This window comes from Canis lupus, chromosome 10 (assembly GCF_003254725.2).
Source record: "Canis lupus dingo isolate Sandy chromosome 10, ASM325472v2, whole genome shotgun sequence".
Taxonomy (NCBI): domain Eukaryota; kingdom Metazoa; phylum Chordata; class Mammalia; order Carnivora; family Canidae; genus Canis; species Canis lupus.
This window is the reverse complement of record NC_064252.1, coordinates 32,266,758-32,288,269: the sequence shown is the minus strand read 5'-3', so window position 1 is coordinate 32,288,269 and position 21,512 is coordinate 32,266,758. Positions and strand designations below refer to the sequence as shown.

At 48.5% G+C, this 21,512-nt stretch overlaps 1 protein-coding gene and 1 long non-coding RNA gene across 7 annotated transcripts in view; one reads left to right on the top strand and one right to left on the bottom strand.

Annotated features, from left to right (window-relative positions):
- The window catches only part of ABTB3 (ankyrin repeat and BTB domain containing 3), a 310,781-nt gene that overhangs the window by 2,397 nt on the left and 286,872 nt on the right, over nucleotides 1-21,512 (top strand). The window lies entirely within an intron of this gene.
- Nucleotides 15,755-20,169, bottom strand: LOC112669021 (uncharacterized). Of its 2 annotated transcripts, XR_007413491.1 has the most exons (3): nucleotides 19,384-19,542; nucleotides 17,059-19,266; nucleotides 15,755-16,893 (listed from the first exon to the last, which is right to left on the bottom strand). It is a non-coding gene; the product is annotated as an uncharacterized LOC112669021 (long non-coding RNA). The 2 variants fall into 2 exon arrangements; XR_007413490.1 differs by having other exon boundaries at nucleotides 17,059-20,169.

Here is a 21,512-nt window from a genome sequence, read left to right as displayed (position 1 = left end):
CCCGACCCCCAGCCCACGCCCCTCTGGGCTCCCAGTGGCAGGGAGCTGCAGCCCTCACCACTTTGCTTAAGGAGCGCCACTAGGGACCTGGGCAGGATGGGAGTGGGGCGGAGTTCTGGAGAGGGCTGTCAGTTTAGGGCGGCGTTTCCAGCAGGTTCTGTCCCCCCCATCCCCCCCCCACACACCCCCGGGTTTGGGAGGCGGGAGCTGGGTGGGTTTGAACCTGCAGTTGTGGCGGCGGAGGGGGTGGGGCCGGGGGCTCTTGTTTTCGAGAGCTCGAGCTGGCGGTCCTGCCTGTCTGCGAAAGCCCGAGCTAGACACTTCAAAGCTTCAGTTTTCCACAGGAAATGGTAGAAGCGTAACTGGAGACTCTAAAAGCGAAATAAAACTTTGCTACATATTCGGCGGTTTGGCCGGAGATTGCGTGGTTGGAGCCGAAATGCAGTCTTTCTGGGTAGATTTCATTCATGTTGCTGCCTGTCGGTTTCCCGGGGGCTGAAAGAGAGATGCGGCGGGCGCGGCCTCTGGGGGTGCCAAGCGTGTGCTGGCGAGCGTGTGCGTGTGTCTGTGAAGTGTGCTTGTGAGTGTGCGCGGGAGAGCGCAGCCACGCGGGGCTCCAGGGAACCCAGCCCCCCAGCTCTCGGTCCTTTCACCTGGTTTTGATCATCGTTGGGGGAGGCGAAGGAAGGAGCAAAGTGGGCGTGGGGGAGGGGGAGGGGCGCGATCGCGACTTCCGCGTTGATCTGGAGGCTCTTGGGGTTCTCGCGGCCGGGGACCTCCCCCCTCCGCTGCCGGTCGAGGGCGCAGAGCCTCTGCGGGGCTCCCCATTCCCCCACCCCAAGCGCACGTGAAATCCTGACCCAGGTGGAAACATCTAGGGAAAGGCCTTGGCCTTTGTATGAGCTTCTTCAGAAGGGGGAGGATTCATCTGAAAAACCCAGGAGCTCTAGGCTGGATTGCTCTCTGTTCGGGAGCCCTACGCCCACAAAAAGCGCAGAGGGCTTAATTTTCTTCCCACCAGGTGCGCCCCACCTCCACTGTTCTTACCTCTCCCATTAAGGTCGTCCTTTACTTCTTACTGGCCCCCAAGCCCTTATCGCCCTGCTGGGACTGGAACCTGCTTTTGCTAATCTGTCACAGTGTTTCCTTCCAGGTAAGGAGCATTCCCCAGAGAAGGCACCAGTTTGGGAATCAGGGCATCCTCCTCCACCTGTGTCTTTGCCATTCTCTTGAATTTAGGACTTTGGTGGACTCCCCTTGGTTCTCAGTGTCCTGGTCTGTAAAACAAGGGCCTCCTGTAGCTCTGGCTGTACTAGTAGCCTTTAGGTTTTTTCAAATTGGTTTTACTTTTATGATCCTTAACATATTTTAAAGACCGTTCTTGTGTTTATCTTTTTCGGAGTAAGTATAATTTAAGGAAGGAGAAGGCCACAGAGTCGGTTTTGGGCAGGGTGAGTGTGTGGCGGTTGGAGTTTGCTGCCATGCAAAGGGTTCCCACACCACAGAGCTTTAACTCCTGGGTTCCAGGGCCCTTCAGCCATCTCTTAGCATGAGATCTACGGCAATTTCGTTGTGATCTCTCCATCTCCTTTCTTTGAGCATGTTTAAAATGGCAGGTCATTTATGCGGAAAGGTAAGGAATGAGCAATTAGTTTCTTAGGTTTCTGAAAAATACATTAAACATCAAACCTATTAAACTGTTGTGCAGGGCAGTCTCTCTGATCTGCAGGCCTTGTTAAGGAGCCCATACCTTACGTGATCAATTTTTTTACCCCTTTAACTCAGCGGTCTCACTTATTCATTTGTGAATTTGTTTATTCATCAATATTTATTGAGCAGTTAGTAAATTTAAGGACGGAGCAAGCAAGCACTGCAGTTCCAGAGGAAATAACTGCCAATGTGTCTCCAATACTGCTCTGTACGTTGATCCATTTGATCTTCGGCATTCCCTTGGAAAGCTACTACCATTATCCCCATTACACAGAGGAGGAACGGAGGCCCAGGAGACTTAGTGTTTTGCTCTTTACCGGCAGATGAATTCTCTGCCTTTAAGCTATCCACCTGTCCGTCATTACCTACCCAGTTGAACAGAGACCCTTTATAGCCTGACATCCTTTCTCTCCCAATTCATACACTTTTTGTTCCTTTTATTTTATTTTTTTAAGATTTTATTCATTTACTCATAAGAGACACACACACAGAGAGAGAGAGAGAGAGAGAGAGAGAGAGAGAGGCAGAGACACAGAAGGAGAAGCAGGCTCCATGCAGGGAGTCCGACGCGGGACTGGATCCTAGGTCTCCAGGATCATGCCCTGGACTGAAGGCGGCCCTAAACCGCTGAGTCACCTGGGCTGCCCACTTTTTGTTCCTTTTAAGCTGCACTGGGCTGTAGTGGCCATATAGTTTTAATCTATAAAATGTAGATTTTACATTTTTATAACCTCTGCTGAGTCTAAGAGAGAGCCTGGTACACAGCTGGAGCTTCCTAGATGCCCGTTCAGTTGAATGAGCTGTTGTATAATATTATACAGTGATGTCCTGAAAGAAGCTACGGATTTTTGAGTTTCTTGAATCATCTTTTCAAATCTTTCTACCTTGGTTGCCCCTTCTCACTGCCATCTCTACACCTGTCCACCCTTGTAATTTGCTGCTGCTAAACTGCCACGCCCAAGGAATTATGAAACTAATTGCATGGGGCTACGTTCAGAAAACAGAAGATAACGAGCTATAAGCAAGGGCTTGGTGGCTCTCAAAAATAATATGACTGGGTTTAGGGCATGTACTTTGTGGGGACTGTTTTAAGAGTTGGCTTTTTTCTTACTTTGATTTTTCAGCTGGTTTGAAGAGCTGGGATAAGAGCTAATAGACCCCAGTGAATGTTGGCTTTCTGTGGGGTCTTAAAATTTGGCTTGATTGATTTTCCTAAAGCTAAATACAAGGGGCCAGCAGAAGTGCTTTAGCAAGCCCTTGTTTGTGGTTTTACCTTAAACACTTCAGAGCTAGCTAGTTCTCACTCATCCCTGAAGAGTTGATGGAGAAGGCTCTTTCTGACACCTCTGTGAGGATTTCCCTGATGCAACCCGTTCCCCACTCCCCCTCCTTTGGGAATCCTGACCTTGACCTTGCTTTAAGTGACTCCCCATCTCACTGTGGCACCTTCAGTGCAAGCTTGTGTCGTATTCATCTTTGTCTCTCCTCTTATATCACTCAGCACAGCACCTGGCACATAGCAGATGCTAAGTACTATTTGTTGAATGAATATAAGTGGCCCACTAAATCTTTAGGATTTAAAATTCACCCACCAACATATGTAATCAACCTTTCTAAAGACCTCTCAAGTCAGACCTCCTGGATTTCAAGGCTGTTGTGTTACAGCTGTGTGTTCTTAGGCATGTTACCTAACCTCTCTGAGCCCAGTTTCTTCAGCTATATAATAGAGGTAATAAGCAGGAATAAATGAGATTATGTGTATAAAGGTATTACAATCTGCTGCCTGACACATGGTAGGGGCCAAAATGGTGATGGTAGTTGTGATAATTCAGGCACAATGGTATATCCCATCTCTAGCTCATCCAGATTAATTCATCTCCAGTGTGGATAGAGCCAGCAGAGCACAGAATTTTAACTTGGATCCCCCTTCCCGATATTCCCAAAGTCAAATAATCCAGCGTGCTCATTTCAGGGATTGGCTCCATGGCCAAGGTGGCAAAAGAATGTTTTGGTCAAAGGAAAGTAGTTTATTTTATTTACAGTGTTGTGTTTTTTTTTTTTTTTTTTTTTTTTTTTTTAGGCATCCTTAGCAAAGAGGCACTAGGGAACTTAATAGGGTGCCAGAGTTCAGAGGTGCAGGCGTTTGTCAAAATGCATTCATTGCACTGTAAACCTAAGATTTGTGCGTTTCACTGTATTTTAAAATGCACTGCAGTAAAAAAAAAAAAAAAAAGCCATAAAAAAAGGCCATATGTGTCCTTGAATGAAATTTTGTTTTAAATGCAGAAGGAGTTTGAAGGAAAGACTGGAAGAGGCGGTGTGGTGTGATGAAAGGGTAAGGACTTTACACTGGGAAAGATTTGGCCTCGTATTTCAGCTCTGCTGCTTCCCAGCAAATGACTTAATTTTGCTGAATTTGGTTTTCTCATCTGCACAGTGAGGATTACCAGAACAAAACAAAACAAAAGGCATAAAAAAGGAAGAAAATCCAAATCTACCACATACAGTGATTAAAGGATTAAATCAGATCAAGTGTGTGAAAACACCTGTCACATAGTAGGCACTCAATTATAATGGCTCTCTTAAAACACTGATTATTCAGGTTGGGGATTTTGAATAGTTCCTTTCATTCAAGGATTCCCAAATCACCTTATAAACATTAATTAACAGGGGCCCTCGCCCAGGCAGCACTGGCTTGGTGGGCAGGACGGTTTTCAGGTTTGTGATTCAGTGTTGCCCCCACTTAGACTCTGATCTGCACTAAATGCTTCCCTGGCAGTTTTCCTGTCCTCTAGCTGGTGGTACTGCTCCGTGGTGTGGTGTTACTGTGCTGGACAAAAATGTCACAGAAGAAACCTAGCTTCTTAGGAAGAATAGCAAAACTATCTCAAGAGTCAGCCATGGCAATGTCTGTGCTCACAGAGCACGTTTTTAATTAACTGGCTGAATGTAAATTAAAACTCAGAATTTGGGTCAGTGGAGGGTTATTTGGTTTTCGATGCAGACTTGCCAGTTCAGTGCTGGGGCACTTGCAAGTAGGGTGTTTCATGGAACAGAAAATAAAAATAACAGCAAAATAAGATGAGGAGGGATCAGTCTAGAGACCCGGGGTCAGCTGTGGCATGCTAATGGCTTTCGAATAGGGGGAAGACCTCTAATTCTGGATCCATTATCATTTGTGACCTGGAGCCAAACTCACCTATAAGGTAGGTCTGATTATCATCTACTGAGAGGTAAAGATAAAAAACAATTGATTTTGGGCCCCTTGGGTGGCTCAGTGGTTGAGAGTCTGTCTTTGGCTCAGGTTGTGATCCTGGGATCCTGGGATGGAGTCCTGTACCAGGCTTCCCCACAGGGAGCCTGTTTCTTCCTCTGCCTGTGTCTCTGCCTCTCTCTGTGTCTCTCATGAATAAATAAATAAAATATTTTTTAAAAATTTAAAAAAAGAATTAACTTCGAAGTTGAACACACTCACAACCTGCAGTTTTCCTATCTGTAAAATGGGTATTGTAATCATAGCTACACTTGTATCATGCTTTTTATTATATGCCAGGCGCTGCTTCTCTGTATTATGATCATTACAATGACATTAACTATTCTAAAAGCCAACCCTCAAATCTTAGAAATTGAATATGATAGGAAGTTGTTTCCTATCATAAAGTCTTATTGGGAGAGGAGTGAGGTGGGAGGTGGCAAGAGAGTCATTTAGGTACCAAGACTGATGGATTTGGTTTTCTTTATTATCAGTACGTGGCCTTCAGGACATTCATCTAGCCAACAGGTAGAGGAAGAAGGAGAGAGTAGAGGATCTTATGAAAGGTGTTATGGGCTAAGCCTGGATCCCTGGAAGGGATCTTCATCACTTGTGTCCATATATCCACAGCCAAAAGTGGCTCTTGGGGAGTATGACCAACCTGAAGCTCTAAATCTTTTGTGACCTAGTTCCTGCCCTTGATCTCTTAGGGGCCTAAGGATTGTGTTAAGGCTGTCACCATAAAGATACTTACTGATTTTGCCAGTGTAGCTCTCTTAACAACTTGGTAGGATTTTCATCTGTGCCATCTAGTGAGCCAGTAGCCACACCCATAGTCATCTCCTAGAGCTCATTATCAAGCCTGGATGATTTCTTCACTTTCTTAGCTGGATACCTTCCTTTCTCTCTCCATCTAATGATGGCTACCTTGGGGCCACGGGGCTCAAGTGGGAAGCTTATGTCCTTTATCTGATCATTTACTTCACTTAAAAGTCTTCTCAGTCTTGACTCTTACTGTTTGGGATCTAGAAATAGTTGTCCTTTTCAGTTCTCCACTATTCTTTTCCAATTCCACTTGCAAACTGGCTAATTTGTGCCATAGTTCCGCTTTCTTTCAAATACCTTGCTAAACTCAGCCGGGGGCCAACAAGCTCCTGTTATTCCTGTTATTTTTTTTTTTTCAAACCTCTTTCTCCGGAGCTTACAGGCTCGGCAGGCCCAATTTGGGCCTCTGAGTTATCTGAGGTGACAGCTTAACCAAACATTTTCACTGTACATCATGCACCTCTAGTGTCCCAAACCCTACTCTTGTCTCTAAACCAAGGCCACGTGTTTAAGCACTCCACTCACTTATGGTACCGATGTCTTCAGTAATTAGGGTGATGCCAGCTATTGCATCAGATAAACCCTAACATCTTAGTGGCTAAACCCAGTAAAAGTAGCCTTCTCATTCATGTTGAACTTAATTGGTGGCAAAGCAGGGAGGTGCTTTGTCCTGTGGATGTTGATGGAAGTTATGCCATCGGGAACACTCTACTCTGGGGACGTCCTGCTCAGGGACAACAGGAGTGCAGAAGGCTGTGTAGGAAGCTTTTAGAGGACAGTCTGGATGTGACTGTATCCGCTCCTGCCATATTCCAGTGACCAGAACTCCATCACATGGCCTCAAGTAGAAACAAGGGGGCAGGGGAAGATGGTCTCTGGCAGGTCCTCCACTCCCAACTGCAATTCTGGATTCCAAAGTTGAGGAACAGAAAGCTTAAAGAATTTGGCTCAGGTGACACAGCTAACAAGTGGTTGGTTCAGATTTGAACCCAGGCAGTCTGGCTCTGGGCCACCTTGTAGGATATTTGTGAAGATTAAAATAATATGTAGTGTATACAAAGTGTTTTCCCCCACTGTCTCATGGTAAGTAAAGACTTGATACCTAACATCTTTTATGTTTATTATTGTTATTGTCATTCTATTGTGGAAATGGGTGCTATATGGATTCATAGTGAATCAGCATGATGCTCTCAGGCATGGGTAAAACGTGAATCCAAAAGAGGGGGAGCCCCAGGCAAGTTGTATTATGTGCTCGTCCTTTCCCCTCTGCCATCCTTTGCATTTTACCTGCAACGGTAGAGGTTGTTAACACTTGCTGGCTCAGGTCCTGGACCAGCAGGCCTTCATATGTAATACTTCGTTAAGCCCTCACACCATTCTTGTGAAGTGGGTGTTTCTCAATCCCATTTTCCTGGTGAGGAAACCGAGGCTCAGACAGTAGCTGATTTTAGTTGCCATACATACTAAGGGGTAGAATTGGGGTTTGGGTTTCAGAACTTCGGCTCTGAAGGCCCACACACGGTGGTGAACTCTGGCTCAGATGAGCCTCTGAGGGGACCCCAGAAGGACTCCAGTGCGGCCTGAAGGTTGTGTGCAGTGGAGGGCGCGGCTTGCCTGGGTGCTGGCGCTCCTGCTTGAGGATTGTCCTTTGTAGAAGGACCCATGGTCACAGGTCTTTTGTCTGCCTCTGCGGGCTTTCCCCATCCTGGCTGCCCTGTGCGGTTGCTTGCTGGGAGCCTCCTTGGCCGAGGCCCCTGGGGCAGTGGGTGTCTTTGTTGTCTCCAGAGGACAGCTCTGTCCATTCCCTGCCCAGCTGGCTCAGTGCCGAGGGAGCATGGTCCTTCTCACTAGAACTGAATGCAGAAATCTGTGGCATGGTGGAGAATCTGTCCTAGTCCTCCCTGAGAATCCCAGAGCGAGAGTTTTCCCAGACTTTAGACTTAGCGGACCAAGGTGGAAACTCTGATGACCTTGGGAAAGCCAATGAAGCTTCTGAGCCTTGGTTTTCTCATCTGTTGAGTGAGGATAATGGTAGAACTTCCTCATGGTATCATTAGGAAGATGCGTTGATTCATATAAACATCCCTAGAATATGTAGTATTGGACATACCATAAATGCTTAATGTCTGCTGGCAATTATTATTAGTATTATCAAATGTTGAAGAGGCGCTGGCTTCCTTGCTGAAAGACCTGGTTCCTGAACCCTGCTTCCTATGGAGTGAAAGTCCTCAAATCATCTGTCAGTAACCAGACCTCCAGGGTTTGACCACTTACTAGCTGTGTGATACTGGGCAGGTTATCTAACCTCACAGTGACTCAGTCTTCCCCTGTTAAGTGAGATTAATAATAAAACCTAGTTCTTAGAGCTGTAGAGAAGTGTCTGCTCTGTAGAAATTCCTTGATAAATGTTGGTGTTGTTGAATTTTACTATATTCATTACGACTTTTACTGCAGGAACTGAATTAGATGTTAAGCAACACGATCCCTGCCCTCATGGAGCTTGTGGGCCTGTAGTGAACTTATTTCTTTCATCAAATAATCAGGTAGAGGTAAATTTAAAGCTGTGATGGTTGCTACAAAGGAAAGATACCCAGGGCTGGAAGAGCTTTTTCTGAGGCTCTTGATGCCATCAAGAGTAAGAGAAGACTTCGATCTGGCAGTGAGGCTTGAGAGAAGTGGGAGAATGGCCCATTTGGTTGAAAAGGTAGACGGAAACAGAATGTGCAAAGGGCCTGCGGCAGAAGGGAGCCTGGTGAGGAGAACGGCCAGTGTGGCTGGATTGGGAGAACAAAGTGAGGGGAACTGGGTAGAGGTTGGACCCAGCCGTCTGCCAGATTGAGAAGTCTCTCTTTTCCTGAGGTCATTGGAAAGCCTTTGAAAGGTTTTAAGGAGGGAAATGCAAGACCAGATCTGTGTTCTAAGAAGCTCATGTAGGCTGCTGTACTGAGAACACACAGGAAGGTGAATGTGGGAAGGCCAGTTAGGTATTGTCACTCCACCCCACACAAGAAGAATCTGAGGCTATGGCACATTTCATAACTTGCCCAGAGTCCCTGAGGCAGTAAATGGCAGAGTGGGGATTTGAGCTCAGCTCTTAAGGGACTTCCCATTCTCCCTGCCTCCCACCTGTGCAACACCCCCCTCCCTGGGGAGCCCTTGGTTCAATTTGCAACTTTACAGGTGGGGAAAATGAGGCTCAGAGTGAGGCCCTCCTAGCCCAGCATCACAAGGTCACAGGGCAGAGCAGGAACCGGTACCTGGATTTCTGGATTCTTAGCCCACCCGCTGTCCTCTGTGAAGCACTGTTTCCTCCAAACCAGATCAGTCCTTGGGGGCAGCGAGGACTAGGAGGCTGCATTGTTTGGAGGTTAATTTACGACCAGGCTGTAGTATCTCTGGTTCTCACTGTACGTATCACAGTAGAAGAAATGCCAGTTCGGGAGCATGGGGGTCCCCATTAGCTGATGGCAGCACCCACGAAAGCAATCACTGCAAAGACCAGGTGTGCTCAGGGCAGAATCATGGTAGCCATTCCCCAGTGCATCAGTATTCAGAAGCTGATAGGGAGGCTGCTTGGATTTAACTGGGTTTTTTTTTTTTGGGGGGGTGGCACGTGTCCTTGTTTCTTCCTGATGCCAACGCAGAGCACTGTCCAGACGTCAGGATGTGCATGAGAGCAGACACGAATCACCTCTTCCCTCTCTCTCTCTCTCTCTCTCTCTCTCTCTCTCTCTTTCTTTCTCTCTTGATGGCCTCAGAGCATTTCAAGTACTGGAGAACAGACACAGCCATTCCTTCCCTTGGCCTCCTGCCTCTGCCCCCCTGCAGCCTCATCTTTGCTGACTCCGAGGGCCTGGGCCTGGTTCACCCTTGTGGGCTGAATTGGACATGGCTCTGGCCCTCATGAAGCCGCAGGCCTGAGGTGGGTTAGGCTGGCTCCCAAATAACCCCCCAGAGGTAAAACTGTGCCTGTGGCAGGAGCCCCTTAGGACGGGTTCAGGGGCTGTAGGGCAAAGCCTCCTCAGATGGGGACTGGGAGGGGAGTCTGGGGAGGCCCAGCTGCCCCTCCCGTGTGCCTCCAGGGGCGGCTGTGACCAGCACCAGGTTACCAGACATTCAGGGGGGTTAGATTCCTGGTTGTCCTTCCTGCACTGGACCCGTGTCATTGGGGTGTCATGGGGGTGGGGAGGGAACAGAGCCGAGACTCTCGTCTCTCAATTCTGAATTCTGTGTGTGCCCCTCTTTCGTTGGAAACCTGCCCCCCACCCCCTCCACCCTATTCTGCAGCTGCCCTGCTGCCCACCCACCCCCATCTGCAGCTGCCCTGCCCGTCCCCCCGCCCCATCTGCAGCTCCCAGTTGCTGAGTCTCCTCATGTGCTGCTTCCAATCACTGAGGTAGGCTGGTGCGGGTGGGTGGCCAGGTTGGCAGCCAGGTGGGCGGCCAGGTTGGCAGCCAGGTGGGTGGCCAGGTGAGCAGCCAGGTGTGGGTGTCCCCTGCCTCTCTTCTCTCAGCCTCCCACCCCTCTCCCAACCTGCTGCTGACCCTGCTGCTCCACGGTTCCCTTGCTCTCGGCGCCAGAGCCAAGAACAGACGAAGAGTAAGCTGGCGATTTCATGGCCTCTGGTGGTGTCAGAATGTGGAGCTGCTGGCTGGGGGCAGCTGAAGCCACAGGAGACGAAGAGGGTGTGCAGGAAGGTGCCCTCACCCTCTAATGAGTAGGAGGGCTTCAGCTCAGGCCCAGCAGGGTGGACACATGCTGTGCAACCTCAGACAGGCCCCCGACCTCTATGAATCCGGATCTTCTTATAGAAATGGGAAATAATGACGATACCAGGTTCTGGTATGTGCAGAGTCACGAGTGTCAAACAAGACAATGCTGTGGGAAACTGTAAAGCCCGGCACTTACTAATGGCAAAGGTGAAATGTATTGAGGGTTTACCACTGTGTTAGGGTTTTCCAGAGAAACAGAACCAATAGGATATATCAATACTGCATATGAGGGATCCCTGGGTGGCGCAGTGGTTTGGCGCCTGCCTTTGGTCCAGGGCGTGATCCTGGAGACCTGGGATCGAATCCCACGTCGGGCTCCCGGTGCATGGAGCCTGCTTCTCCCTCTGCCTGTGTCTCTGCCTCTCTCTCTCTCTGTGACTATCATAAATAAATAAAAATTATTTTTAAAAAATACTGCATATGAGAAGATTTGTTACAGGAATCAGCTCACACAGTGCAGGAAGTCCCACAGTTCGCCACCTGTGAGATGGAGAACCGGGAAAGCAGGTGGTGTAATTTGGTCTAAGTCCCAAAGCCTGGAAACCAGGGGCCACTGGTGTAAGTCCTAGAGTCCAAAGGCCCGAGAACCAGGATCTGCTCCTCCGAGCTTCCCAGTGGCCTGTGCAAAAAGAGCAATTGTGAGCAGCTACACAATTTGTTGTATGATGGGGGAGGCGGAAATACAGCAGCTGCCGTAGCCATTCTTGTGGTGGGGGCCTGAACCTGGAAGACACTCGTCAGCAGGGCACTAGAAGCAGTTATGAAGCTGTACTTAGCAACCTCACATTTCAGCCTGTGGTTGTCAAGAAAGAACAAAGGGAGCCTCCTCTCAATCACAAAGTGTCTCTCTCTGCCCGCTGTCCCCCCTCCTTCATTCCTTACAGAACGTCCAAGTATTGTGATATGCGGGGAAACCAAAGGTCAGGGACGGGACAGCTTGTCAGTGTCCTCCTGTGTTCTGGCCGAGGGTCTTAGGGCCACAAGTTGGCCCGGAAGCTTATGTCTGTGTCACCTGGAGACAAGATAGGAGTTCATTGGAGTAAAAGTATATCAGTGCTCCTCTGGGAGAAAAATAAGCATTCTGTGCACTGTTCCTACAAATACAGTGTTCAGCAAACATGGGTGTGAGTTTGGGGAGGGAAGAGAGTTGGAAAGGGTCTGGGCTTTGGAGAGATGGGCACCAGCATGGTCAGAAACCCTGATCTTGAGGGTTTAAGGACAGAGAGGACATGAGGTTCATTCTAGAACAAGCTGTGTGATCTGGAGCTAGTGATTTACCTCTCTGGACTTGTTTTCTTTTCTGAAAAGTCCATCCCCACAGAGTTTCGAGGCTCAAAGGAATCATCAGATGTAAAAGGGATCTGTAAACTGCAGAATAATCCTTCAGCCATTCATTCACTTAACAGATATTTATTGAGGGCCTGCTATGTAGAAGGCATGGTTCTGGGCACTTGGCATATATCAGTGCACAGACAAAAATCCTTGCCTGCATAGACCATGAATTCTAGTGGAGGGAGACCCTGAGCAATAAACCTAAGTAAGCAAGTATAGGATTAGAAAGTGATACTTGCCATATTAAAAAATAAAGCAGAGTGAGGGGGCCTGGCAGGGCTGGGATGGTGGGTTGTAATTATAAATAGTATGGTTAGGGTGGTCTCACTGAGAAGGTGACATTGGTGCAGAGAGGTGAAGGAAGTGAGGGATTTAACTGAGGAAGAAGTGTTCCTGGCAGAGGGAACAGCAGTACAAAGGCCCTGAGACAGGAATAGCAAAGAAGCCAGTGTGGTAGAGAGGTGTGAGTGAGCCAAGAGGAACAAGAGGTGAGAGCAGAGTATCACAGAAAGTCAGGTTGGGTAGGTCCTCATAGGCTATTTTGTAGACTTTGGCTTTTATTTTTAGTGAACTGGGAAGACTTTGAAGGAGTTTTGAGTAAGGATTTTCAGGTTTGATTTTACGATTTATGATTTTAATCACTTTGGCTGCTGGTTGAAGAAAATAGGCTCTAGAGGAGCAAGAGTGAAATGAAGACCAATGTGTGGAGGTCCTTAAAATAATGCAAGCAGAAGGTGATGGGACAGTAGACCAGGGTGGTAGCAGCAGAGGTGAGCTAGAAGTGGTTGGATTTGGGCCGTAATGAAAAAGAAGATCAACAGGGTGTTGCTGACCCATTGGGTGTGGGCTGTCAGGACATGAGAGGAGTCAAGGATGACTCCAGGTTTTGGTCTGAACAGCTGGAAGGCTGGGGTTGCATAAATTGAGCTGGGGAAGTCTGGGGAAGGAGCAGGTTTACAGGTGCAGAGAGGCTGGGTGTCCAGTTGGGGACATGTGTGCGTTTGAGGAGCCTTTGGGGACCACAGGTGAAGATGTCAGCTACGTGGTTGAGTTCAGGAGGGACCTCAGTTTGGAGGTATAAATTTGGGAGTCAGAAGCATACAGATGGTTTCTGAAGCCAGAGGACAGGACAAAGTCACCCAGGGAGTGAGCGTAGAGGAGACAGGAGGACCAAGGCCCAGGCCCTTACTTGGGCGAGGCCAAGGAGGAGCAGCCAGTGAGAGGAAATATCCTCCCAGTCAGCGGGAGGAGGCGTCCAGGAGGAGCAAGCGCCCCATTGTGTCGTGTGGCCTGCCAAGTACTGAGCACCATCATGCCCGAGCTATGGGGGGGGTCGCTGCCTGTAACCCCTGGGACCATTTTAGGACCATTATAGGACTGATGGACAAGCAACATCAAGGCACCTGATGGGAAGTAACCGCACTGGCCATTGTGAACCGGGAGGATGTTTGGGGCTGTAAAATGGTCTCTGTATGTCATCTCTACAGTGGGGATTAGGCCAAATCAGTAACTTCCAACTGGACCATCATGACCTTAAGGTTCCGTAAAGGGCCTTGCAGTGGGGAGGCTTGCTTCCACGCCTGCCCTGCACACACTTCACCAGAGCGGCTGTCCTTCCCTTTGCCCTCCATACGTTGGACTTCTGCATAAAGATACATTTGAGAGCGGGGTTCTGTTGCCACATAGAGTCTGAAAAGCACTGGCCCAGATGATTTAGCAAGTCCTTTCTGCTCTCACATCCCAGGAGGCTCCGCAACTCCGGGAGCAGGGATCCCACAAGATGCCTGTGCTTTTTTGTCTTTGGTTATGGGGACCCGCCAGGAGAGTGTGCCCCCTGAGGCTTGGAGGAGGGCTGGGCTGGGTGGGATGGGGGAGGGGAGCCGGGGGGCAGGTGATGTGCCTGGAACCTCGTAGTTCTAGGACCCCAAAGGGTTGGGGGGAAGGGAAGGAGGAGAGCCAGTGTTGGAAATACACAGGGCTGGTGGGAGGCAGGGTCCAATTAGATGCTTCCAAGCATCTCCTGATGATTTGCAATTCTGCTCTTTCCCTGATGCTAAGCTCTTTTTCTCCCTGTTCACCGCTGTCTCCTCACCACCCAGGTGCCATTTCTGATCCAAGGAAGCAGAGGTGGAACTCATCAAAGCTATCTCTGAACCAAAAATAAGCCTGTCCAGCCAGACACGTCCCAGCCTTCTAGGCCAAAGTGCTTGCTTTCATTTGTCAGAGTTGGCACAGTCACCTATGGCTCTCAGAGGTCTGAGGTTTAAAACTGGCTTGCTTCTGTCTGAAAGAAATATGTATATTTTTTCCTAAGAGGTTTTGTGACCAAATCAATTTTGTATCTGCAGAAAGGATCGGTCCTAAATGCCGGAACCCCAGTATAGAAGATGGGGACTTTGGGGGTGTGGTGGCCTAAGTGACGTACTCACTAGGATGTCTAACCTGCTGATGTTCTGGAGAGGAGCTAACAGGGTATACTGTGCCGTATGACCAAGCGTCTGAGGTCAGACAGCCTGAGTTCACATTCTGGCATCATCCCTTACTGGCTGTGCCACCTCGGGTGGATTCTTATGTCTCGGCTTCAGTTTCCCCCCAAATGCATAGAAATATTTTGGGGCTAAGACGAAATGCCATGATGTGACTGAGTGTGGGAGCAGCAAGTGCCTGATCACCTCTGCTGTTATAGCTGGGACTCTCATCCCGCCCCCGCCACCTCCACGGTCGACTCACCAGCTTACCTGTTCGTCTTTACAGGCCCCACTGTTTCTTATTCATCTTTGGGTTCCTAGTTGGCACTTACACAGATGTGTCCAATGAGCAAATGAGGCCATGGAAGGTAAGCTCCGTGCAGCAGGGTATTCGTGTTTCATTTCCCACTCTTGCCCCGAGACTTAGAACAGCGTCCGTATATAGTGATCACTCTAAATATTTGCAGTCTGTGAAGTGCACCATGAATCAGTGAAACTTCACTAACAGGGAAGCCAAGAGCCTAGAACTAACTGGCTGGGAGTCTTCCCCTCTATTCCCACGTTCCCAGCCCTGAGAAGCTCTCCTTTCCACAGCTTGCTTCTCTTTGAAGAACAGAAAACAGGATGATTGCTCATTATGCCCTTATACCCACTTTCTTTCTGTGAGATGGCACCTTGCTCTAATTCAGAGTTGAAAGCTATGTCTGCGTAGACTCTTGGATCTTAGCGTTGGGAGAAGCCTGCACAGTGCCCCTGGTGCAGGCCTGCTGCCTTCAGTCTGGGTATTATGTGGGTTTTGCAAACAAGACACCGAGGGCTGGGGGCCTTTCCAGGTGTGTGTGGGGCCGCACAGCTGCTGCTACATGAGCAGGCAATGGAAAATCCTGAGCTTTCCAAGTGAAAGGTCCTCACTTCTCGCCTGGGCCTGGACCTTAGCATCCTGAATCACCCAGGTGTGTGTCCATGATGCCCTGCTGCCCTGGGAAAAAGAAACAAGGCTTTTTTTCTCCCCCTTTCCTCAATTGCAATTCACCCTGGGTCCTATTTTTTGAGGCCTGCCATGTGTCGGAATATGTGTAGCCTACTTTCCAGACGTTCTCTGACCCCATCCATGAGGTCAGTGTCTCCAGTTCTCTTGCACAGCCTGGGGACCTTACTAAGAGAAGCTAAAGAGGCTTCTGGACGGCCACTCTGTCCAGGGGCAGGAGCTGGGGGTCCCACCCTGGCCGCTGAGTGCGCCATCCGGAGGCTGTCCTGTGAATGCTGCCGGCCATCTGCTTCGAGGGTGGAATGTGACAGTTGAAAATTTCTTAAATGTTTTAGTAACGCTGAGGCTGTGTCTAGACCATGATGAGGTAGCTGGTCAATTCCACAGGGATTAAAAACATCGGCTATTAGATGAGCAATCAATTTAATCAGATCGGCAATGTGGGATTGTGAGGGTAAAGCAACCGCATGTCTGGCTCTCCCCCTTGTGACTCAGTGTTTGTGGTTTCGTGGGTCTCTCTCCATCTCTCCTGGTCCTTCATTTGGGAAGTAGTTCAGCATCTACCAAATGCCAGGTGCTGGTGTAGGAAGAAAAGTACACACCACTGCCAATATCCAGGCCAGTATTGTGATTAGAAAGACCAGGACCACGTTTTTTTTTTTTTTTTTTTTTTTCAGAAACAGTGTGACATTTATTGATTCAGTTCTTAATCTGAGCCTTTTTAACCTAATCCTCCTATTGACTAACTCAGGTCTGCCCTTCTCCCCCCTTCCTTGGAGAACACAGTCATCTGCCAGTTGAGTGGAATTGAAGCAGGGCTGCTGGAAGATGGGAGGAGATGTCTGCTACTTATCAGGCTGCACTAACTATAATTGTGAATCCCACAATCCTTGTGATTAATTCTTTAGGCTTGCACAGTTGACAAAGTTCCATTAATTATTCCTATCAATATTCCTAACAGCCCTGCGTATTAAGGGTGAGGTGGCATATTTTGCCCAAAGTCACCAAGTTAAGTGGCAGCACCGGGCGACTGTTTGACTCCTAGTCCAGTGCTCTTTCTGTGCTTCCTAAGGCCACTCTGTGCATTGTTGGTACTCAAGTGTTTTTGACATCCTGGATTGAATATTCCAGGGTGGGAAGGAAGAGTGCACAGGGATCCCATCGGAAGGATGGGATATGAAGGTTACCCCAGCTTTTGCCCTCCCAGCCTTTGGATATATGGAGTTATTTGGATATAGGGCCCTCCCCTGAAATTGGTCAGACCTTGCATCTGACCAGCCTCTACCTTTGCACCTTCAGCTGTGGTGGTGGGGGGCTCCTCCTGGGCTCCCTGGAGCATTATGATTCAGGCTTCAGATGCTGCTACTTGCATGTCAGGAAGTGCATGGAATGTCCACGTAGACAGGAGGAGTGTTCCTGCTGGGCTCTGCAGAGCACAGATGGCCCCTCCCCCAGCTTCCCGCTGGCCCAGAAAGAATGGGCTACTTGAGCATCTCCACTAGCAGACTTTCTAGAGAAATCTGGCCCAGCCTAAGCAAACTTCCTCTGGAAGAAAACACAAGCACAGAGGCTCACAAAGCCTCGTGTGCCTCAGCTCAGCTGTAAAATCCATCCTGTGCTTGCATAGACTAGGTTGCTCCATGTTGCACCGGGCACTGGAAAAGAGGGGGGTGTGCCCAGGGGAGACATGCTCCGAGGCACGTTTCTTACCTTGGTTTTCCATTTGCCAAAAGTTTTCCATTGCAGACTTGTCACAACTAGAAATCCTTACGTATTCCGTGCACAGGGTCTTTGTTATGGATCTTAATCATTCATCATGTTTTCCTTAAAGTAAAATGAGTTTTCTATGAAAGGAGAAGTAGGAGGTTATTGATTGTACATTGTATATCAAGGAAAGATTCAGTTTGTTTCCATTTGGAAGAAGTGAGGGCAAGTATTTCTTAACTGCAGCAGTACCAGGAAATAGGCAGTTAGTGTGTGTATGTGCGTTTGTGTTTGCACACAGGTTCAGTGGGATTGTCAGAATCCAGACATTTGCCAAGGCTTCTAAGTTTGGGTTGAGTTGTGATAGCTGAAAGTTGCAGATGGTCATGTAGGTAGTTTTAGCATCTTCAATTCTAGCCTCCCCATCTTTGGGGCACCACCATCCCACATCACACTCAGACCCCATCGGATTTATGTTATGGCTAGAAAAAAACTGTAATGATTTTGCTTTGGGAATTATTTTGCTCTGTGTACGTCTCATTTTTCAGTGGGCTCTGGTTTCTCTGCTGTCATCATGTGTCCTCGGGAATTCCTGCAGAGTGAGAAAGACCTAACCAGGCTTACCCTCCCCCAAATGTCATGAAATTGTGATGAGTGTTGATGTCAACAGTTCATGATATTGACTTCATGTTATAGGTTTTAGCCACTTAATTACACAGCTATTAATTATGGCTTTGCAGTTTTCTTTTCACATTTTGGAGCTGATAATTTTCACTTTTAAGGCATTGGGTATGTTTGTAGCCCTAAGAGGCCCAGGAATTGAGCTGCCTACTGGGAAAAAATTATCCCGTGCTTTTGACATCAAGAAACCTAGTTGAGATTGGCCTCAGAAGGCCACTCTGCGAGTTTCACTGCCCAACTGAGGCCTCTCTCTCTCTCTTTTCTCTGTGTCTCTTTCTGTCTGTCTGTCTGTCTGTCTCTCTCTCTCTCTCTCTGTCTCTCTCTCTCTCTCTCTCTCTCACACACACACACACACGGTCTCACACACATGTTCACATTCATATTGTAATGTGGTTGTTGAGATAGTTACAATCTAGTGCAAAATCAAATGGTGATCCCTCTCCAGCCTCTCCTTGCTGATGGGGCCGTGTGTTGTCTGCAAATCTGGATAGGAACTTTGGGCCAGTGGTGTTTGGGCTCAGAGATGTGGGATGAAACCACAGTTGGTGGCCTGCCGTGTGCTCCCTCATGTATACAATTCATGGGTCACTTTTCCTACAGCTACATAGGGCCCTGATATGGCTCTCAGGAGGTTGATTGAGTGGCCAGCCTTCCCATTTTAGAGAGAAGGAGAAAAATGAGCACCAGACAGAAAAACCATTCCTGGGAGGCTCACCAGAGACTTCCCACGATTGAGCCCTTCCCTAGCTCTCTCTATAACGATCTGCATGGTCCAAGTGTGTTTTTAAAGATTTGGCAAAAATTAAAAAAAATTTTTTTTTAAAGATTTCACTTATTCATGAGAGACAGGAAAGAGAGAGAGAGAGAGAGAGAGAGAGAGAGAGAGACAGGCAGAGGGAGAAGCAGGCTCCATGCAGGGAGCCTGACATGGGACTCCATCCTAGGTCCCCAGGATCAGGCCCTGGGCTGAAGGCAGGCACTAAACCGCTGAGCCACCTAGGTGTCCTGCAAATTTTTTTTTTAAATTAGGAATTCAGTGAAGAGAAGTAGAAGGGCAGTGCTGAGTGTTGGAGAAACAACCATGAAGAGGGACACACTTGCTCATGCCATTGCTCAGGGACAGGATGATGTGGAAGCTGGAGACAGCCAGCCATGGGCAGGGCGGGGACACCGACTCAGGTGGCTGGGAACTCTGTGCAGAGCAGCTGAGGATGCTCTGTTAGCACATGCCTGAGCTTGGCGCCTGCATAACTGGGCCACGCTGAGCCACAGGCGTGGCAGGGATTGAGTCACTGTGGCTCTGCCACTGAAAGCCACCTCTAACCTTCAATCCGAGCTCTGTTTAGGTGTCTAGGAAGCACCTTGTGGCTGGCCGGTCTTGTGCTGGGAACTGAGGCTCCCACAGTGAGTGGGAACAGCATTGCCCCAATCTTGTGAGGCTGTCCTGGAAATGTAACACTGACCAGTGATCACAGGATCCATGGGAGTTCCAAGAAAAAGGGTTCAGGGTTCTGTGTGCTTCGGTTCCCTTATCTGTAAGAAGAAGGGGGTTGGGTTGGTGGTGGGTTTCAGACTTGGTTTGAAATGCAGCCTTTCTGGGAACCTCAATATCTGAAACACAAAAAAGTAGAGTTGTTTTGGCACACTCACTATCCCCTTTGTTGAACATCGGACCCTACAGCCGTATGGAACCCAATTTGAAAACCAGTGGGTGAGCTTATCCCTGAGGGACCTCCCAGGAGCCCATACTATTCTAGAATTCTGTGGTTTCCTGATGACAGGTGAGGTCCCTTCCATTCTGAGCCATTGTGAGCCTGTGTCTGGAGTCCTGAACCCTCTGTTGGATGGAGGGCATCATCCTTCTCTGCCTCTGGATGCCAGATTCGTGTCCTTTCTTTGGGGAATGGGAGGAGGCTAAATGCCAAATCTTCCAAAAGGGAAGCCTGCCTGCAGGGGAGGGGAGGAGGGATGATGTGCACTGGGCTTGCCCTGTCCCTCCAGCTGTTCAGAGCTACTCTCAGCTGGAAAGGTTGGGGTTGTGCCATTGCCACTGTCATTCTGTCTGCCACATGGGCCAGAGCTGGCAAATGCCATCCCTACTCAGAATGTCTCAGGGCCTACAGACCACAGTCAGCCTCCTTATGGGAGTCTCACCCTAGGCTTGTTCTCATCCAGTCCATTCCTCCTGGCACCCCAGATTAGCCTCTGTTAGTGGCCATAGAGTCAAGCCCAAGCTCCTCGTCCTGTCACCCCCTGTTCTTGCCTCAGTGGAACCTCGGTGGCTTCCCAGGCTATTCCCACCCTCCCCCAAACACTTTCATGCCTAATCTTGAACCTCTGCTCAAGCAGCTTGTCCACCTGGAATGGCTCCTTTCTCCCCTTCCTCTCAGCCTCATGGCTCCAAATCAAGCCCTACATCCTTCCTGGGGTTGTCCCAGAATAAGCAGATTTTCCCTTCTTTGAAATTCTACAGCCTTTGCTTGGTGTCTGTGGTGCTTCAGCTGTGGATCACATGGCTCCTTTTGTTGGAAGCCTTTTGTGTGGCCATGACCTGCTTCTCCCATTACCTGTAAGCTCTTTGAGGGCAGAGTCTGGATCTTTCAGTTCTTTTGCCCCTTTTCCTGCCCTGTGCTCAGTGAAGATATTACTTGATCAGCTCTTCCAGAATTAGAGCACAAACCTATGTATCATTCAATTAGAGCATTCTGATTGTTAGAGGTGGCCAGAGGTGAATCAAAGTTGTCATTCTTGACCAATAAGAACACTTGATTTTAATTGGGCAATCTGATGTCAGATTGTGTTTGGCAGCTAGTATCAGAGACCAAACTAACTGACTTACACAAACAAGGAGTTAGTTTTCTCTCTTGTAACAGCCCAAGGCAGGTAGACAGTCCAAGGTCAGGCAGGTGGTTCTACAACATCTCAGGCTTCTTTGTCTTTCTTCCCTGGCATCTTTGGCACATGATTTACATTCTCAAAGTACTTTAAGGTCCCAAGATGGCTGCTACAGCTCCAGTCATTGCTTCTACATTTTAAGCACAATGAAGAATGAGGAAGGGTGGAGGAAGGGGTGCCTGCCAGTGAATTCAGCTCTTCTTTCAAGGAGCCTCACTGATGCCCCACCCAATAATCTTGCTTATATCTCTTTGACCAACACTTAGCCCCTCTCCAGCCACCATTTCTCCAAGGGAAGCTAAGAAATTTAGTTCTTTAGCTGGACATGTCTTTCCCACCATGACTACCTGATCTGAGTGCTTTTCCTAAGGAAGAGCACAGGAAAGGGATATTGATTGGGTTCGCAGCCAGCAGTGCCTGTTGTAGCTGGTTAATGGCACCTGTTGTTTTTCACGCTAAGTAAGTACCTGTCAGAGAAGGCAACAGATATTTCCTGTTAATGCTTTGCAATTTTCTGCCAGCGAATCCCAGGACTTCAGAGGTCATGTTTCTCCAAAAGCTCATCCTCAGACAAGTATTTCTTGAATGATACACCCTGAGCCCCCAAAGTCACCCAATATAATTGGCCTCATAAAGGGGTGATGGCTGACACCCTTGTCATGGTCAGCTTATCCTTTGATGAGCACTGAGGAGTGGTCCTGGTCTTCTGGATCACTTTAAGGAGTTGCTAAAGCAAACATGGGGTCAGGCTATGCCCTCTGTGTTAAAGTCATTGTCCCCATACTTGATAGTGAACCTGATCTTGATTCCATACAACTTTAAACTTCAATACAGATTTAATTTAATATTTCTGTAGGGTTTAGGGGCACCGGGGTGGCTCAGTC